Source organism: Homarus americanus, unplaced genomic scaffold, assembly GCF_018991925.1.
Source record: "Homarus americanus isolate GMGI-L3 unplaced genomic scaffold, GMGI_Hamer_2.0 scaffold4060, whole genome shotgun sequence".
NCBI classification, from domain to species: Eukaryota; Metazoa; Arthropoda; class Malacostraca; order Decapoda; family Nephropidae; genus Homarus; species Homarus americanus.
Genome location: NW_024746161.1, coordinates 1,633,917 through 1,639,126, shown reverse-complemented (window position 1 = coordinate 1,639,126; position 5,210 = coordinate 1,633,917). Strand labels below are relative to the sequence as shown.

Here is a 5,210-nt window from a genome sequence, read left to right as displayed (position 1 = left end):
TCCTTAGGCTTTAGTAAGCCCCTTTATAATATTTATACTGTATATACGTGTCACACTTGCCAGATGCTTCTGGTGTTATTGTACAGGGGTACCTAGTGCCAGAACTAGGATCCCGCTTCCTCTATCAAGGAATAAACAATTGAAATTGAACCTGGCAACTTTATCAACACTGTCTCGGGGTTTCGGGTACGAGAGTCCGAGACTTAACGGAGTCGGGACGGAGTCGGGCCTAACACAGACTCAGGTCCAGGTGAATTCTGTTTATTTGTCTATAATTTTCTTTAGTATATCAGAGTTTAGAGTTTGGTAGTGGAGATTAGGTCTGTTAACTAGTGGTTGCCCTTAATTTTGTTCACAGGCCATGACATACCCACTGACAGACTCTGTCCTCAATTAAAGATGCGAAGAGTCAGAGTCTACCTACTGCCGAAACTTATTTAAGGCTGGGGAATGGTTGCTGCTTTATTACATGGTCCAGTGAAGGCTAATGGTAGTATTGGGAGAAACTGGAGTGCCTGGAGGAAACGTGGAGGTAATACTATGCAACATGGTGTCTAATTGGTTAATGTGGAGGTTAATGCTGCCAACGATTCTAGCAAGAACACACTGCTTTTCCACCATATTTTTTTTTTGTTAATTGCCCGTGACAGTGTTCTCTTTTGGGAAAGTGTTTCTTTTTTATAATTTATACTATAATACCGTTGGCGAGCTCTGGGAGGTGGAGTGCGTAGTTCGCGGGTCGTCTGAATTGCATTACCATGCTATATAATACATGACCAACTCTGAAAAAGTAGCATTTCCCCAATAGGGGAATATGTTACGTTAAGTTCAATAAGGATAAGTTAAATTACATTATATACTTATATTATATACTTGCATTATATAACCACTCAGAGGGGGACGAAGCCCTCCCCTGCTAGGTAGTTAGGTCAGGTTACGTTAGATTAGGTTAAATAAGGAAAACATAAGTTTTTTGTTTTTCCCCAGAAAAACTATCTCCAATAAAAAAAGCAGCAAAATTCATGCAGGAGAAAAAAAAATTTTCTGGTGAAATCGCTCGCAGCACGTTTACTCATTACCGAAATCTTTTATAAAGTAGCTGGTTAATTAGGGGTGCTGGACAACTCATACCCAAGCAAAATGTACCCATCAGAACATGTCAATTCGTACCCAATTACGAGATAACTCGTAAAAAAAAAAAAAAATGGTCACAACTGCGGCGGTCGTAAGTCGAAGCAGTCGTAAGTTGGGGTCTAGCTGTATATATAATTTTTATATTTTTTTTTATTAACATTTTCATTTGTACCCGAAACTGCTAATTTGCACAAAAATAGAGGTCACATTTGAGTAAAACACCATAAAACACTAAAAAACCAAACCAAACCTAACCATACCATTTTTTGTAGCTTAGCTGTTACTATGGTGGAGGATGCAGCTGGGCGATCTGATACGCTTATGGTTACAAACAAAAGAATTTCTGTCTTTGGTTAATATTCATCCATTGGCTGTCCGCAGGTTCCCGTCATGTTTACCTGAAGTTATACTCTTCACTTAGTCAGTTGTCTCTTCATTTCCTCCTTGTAAGTTAGGTTAGGTTAGGTAGGTTGGTTCTTTTGGTATGAGAATAGGTTTTCTTTGGTGTTTTTTTGGGTGTGTTTTACTCAAACCTGACCTATTTTTGTGCAAATTTGAGTAAAAATGGGTAGAACTATCTACGGTCATGCACCTACCTGTATTTAGAAGTCATTCAAAACACGGTTAATATTCATCCATTGGCTGTCTGCAGGTTTCCAATTTTCGATATTATAGACACAAAGACGGTAAAAAACCAAACTTACAACTTCTTATCACTTCTTGTGCAAATTAATATTAACGGAGTATCTCACAAATTTCTAGAAATAAATTTCTGTACCCGCCATGTGGCCAAAGTCACTTGTCTCCTCTCCTCCTCCTTCTCCTCTTCATGATTTGACAACCTTCAAGTATTGTATTTTGAAGGCTCGTGATGATGTGTGATAAGTGTTCTCTCCCTTTTCTAATTGTTATTCAGTGAGTTTATGAGAACGACAGTGAAACAATCCACACATTACAAGATCACAGTGTCCTACCAATATCAAGACTGTCCTATGTATGGAAATTGTTTTCTCAAATATTAGTTACAGTATTAAATCATTTCCATTATGCTTTCCATTTTCTTCACTTCACTTTTCACATCACTAGCATCCCATTTACACTCACCTTAGAAGTCATAATCTGCAGCAGAGTCGGCTGCTTTCTCGTCACTCATTCAGTATGATTGAGTGGGCGAGTGTGAATGCTTGAGTGAGTAGCCACGGTGGCGCCTCTGGTGAGCAAATAACGCTTTTTTTGCCAAGACGGTACATTTGAAATATTTCACTCCCGATTTTCCTCGCAAAATAAAAAAAATATTGCTATAGTACAGGTATATAGGAAAAAATTTATAATTTTGGTAGCTGCGATATAAAAAAATCGTTATATAAAGTCACGATATATATAATATATATATATATATATATATATATATATATATATATATATATATATATATATATATATATATATATATATATATATATATATATATATATATATTATATATATATATATATATATACATATATATATATATATACACACACACAGTCAACCCTCACATTACGCGGTCCCGCATTCCGCGGTTCACCGTTAACGCGGTGCCCTGCCGGAACCTAACATGCTCACATTCCGCGGTGCGTGTACCCCATTACGCGGAGAGCAGCTGGCAAGCCGCGCCATTTTTGGATCCAAACCTCCCGCCATCCGCCATGTTGTGTAAGAGGCGCGAAAATGGTGCGCACAAGGTCGCTCAGTCATCAAAACATTACCAGTTCTTCACCCGCCACCCACTACAGCCGGCCCAAGTCAGTGATAGTGATAATTATAGTGAGGATATGGACTTATGTGAACTTTGGGGGGTTTGACAAAGAGGCCCTGCAAGCCTCTGTGGTGGATAGTGATACAATTGATACAAGTGATACAGGTGAGGGCCAATAATCTGCCCTCTGCCTCGGAACCAACCGCCCATCCCCGTGTGCCCAGCCATCTTTTCTACTAATGTAAGTGTTAAAAAACCTAATATTATTGATATTTCTCTTAATTATTAATTGTGTGTGCATGCCATCATAAAGTTAAGATAATATTTTTACTACAACATAGTTGTGTGTCGTCAAAAAGTGGAGTTTGGGGATCGGCCCGGACTCCATTTCAATTAATCCCATATGTTATGTTATTCACTTTACGCGTTTCTCACTTTCCGCGGTACCCTCCGGGTTACATTAACCGCGTAAAGTGAGGGTTAACTGTATGTATATATATATATATATATATATTCTCATTACAATAAAGCACACGATTTCATAATCATCACTTGGTTCCGCCTGACCATCGGGGACCACCAGATACTTAGGTGGTCAGAGTAACGCTTACCAAATCCGCTAAGGATCGTGGGTGGCCCTATTAGAGGTTCACGGCGCCATAAGCTCGTTGAACAGGCTTGGTGAAATATAACAAAGTCTAGGACTGCTTTTAGTATCCTGGTGGTCCAGCTAAGCATGCCCCTGGTCAAGCAGGGCCTGTGGGCCGTGGGTTGAATCCTGGGCGGAGGTGTTGATTGTATATATATATATATATATATATATATATATATATATATATATATATATATATATATATATATATATATATATATATATATATATATATATATATATATATATATATATATATATATTTCATGTAAATCCACAATGAAAACGTGATAATTTTGATAAATCACATTGGAAAATGGAACATCAGCTGCTCTTTATTCAAGACAGTTGCTCTCTGAAGATGTCTTGAATAAAGACTTAAAGCTAAGGTAATCGTGTTTCCATTTTCCGCAGATTTTATATATATATATATATATATATATATATATATATATATATATATATATATATATATATATATAACATAAACATATATATATATATATATATATATATATATATATATATACACATACATACATACATACATACATAATAATATATATATATATATATATATATATATATATATATATATATATATATATATATATATATATATATATATATATATATATATATATATATATATATATATATATATATATATATATATATATATACACACACACACACACACACACACACACACACACACACACACACACACAACATTAGTCTTCCCGACTTACGACGTAGGAACCCAAATCCAGGTTATTTATAGCACGTGGTTTTCGCCAAAAGGGAGGCTACACGGTGACTGCTATGACCAAAACTCCCATCCATGACGTGGACTTCGTTCAATATTTATATCCTAAATTTAACACTGTCGGCAGTTTAAGAATTACGCAGTCATTTACTGAATATTTTTGCAAAAAATAAATTTTAAATGAATTATTTATAAGAGATAAGATACATGATCAGTAAATATACAGAGATGCATTACTGACCACCTCCAACACAAGGATGGCTGTAATAGCTACAGTATGTCACAGTCAAGGCCACTTTCCCTTTCTTGCTCACTGGCAAAATGGGGGAGGGGGATGATAATAGCAGCTGTGTTTATTACGGTATGTTAGACTGGTTTATAATACATTTTTATTATTTTAATATATCGGTAATCTTCATTTTAATCCAGCTTACCAAACGTAAGTTTCAGTATATAAAAATAATTAGTGGTACTGTAGGACCTGTGAGTGGTTTACTGTATACATAAATATTACATAAATTATTTCTAAGTAATTCTTTCAATAAAACGAAAACACAGATAAATCAATTCGAATATGTGATGTCAACGTGAACTGTAAACACTGTGTGTGATGTAGAGAGCGGTAAACGCTATGTAATTTGATTTTCTTTTATGTGTACAATTTACTTTATAATATATAGGTATACTGTATACAAATATTAAGGATATTTTGGCAGTTGTTCACAAAACAAAAACACAACTCATCTGAACATGTGATGTCGAACGTGAACTGAAGCCATTACCAACCGCTCGAAAGTGGAATCGCGCGATAGAACGAGAAGTTCGCTTTTACAAATATCGCTCAATTCATAAATCGCTTCGAGCAAATTGTCAAACACGCTGCGAGTAGCAGAACTACCTGGAAATTTACCGGA

At 35.8% G+C, this 5,210-nt stretch overlaps 1 protein-coding gene across 1 annotated transcript in view; it reads left to right on the top strand.

Annotated features, from left to right (window-relative positions):
* Positions 1 to 298: 298 nt before the first annotated feature.
* The window catches only part of LOC121878994 (pyruvate dehydrogenase phosphatase regulatory subunit, mitochondrial-like), a gene marked incomplete in the record, with an annotated part of 125,568 nt that continues 120,656 nt past the window's right edge, over positions 299 to 5,210 (top strand). Inside the window, 1 exon segment of the mRNA XM_042385444.1 lies at positions 299 to 532.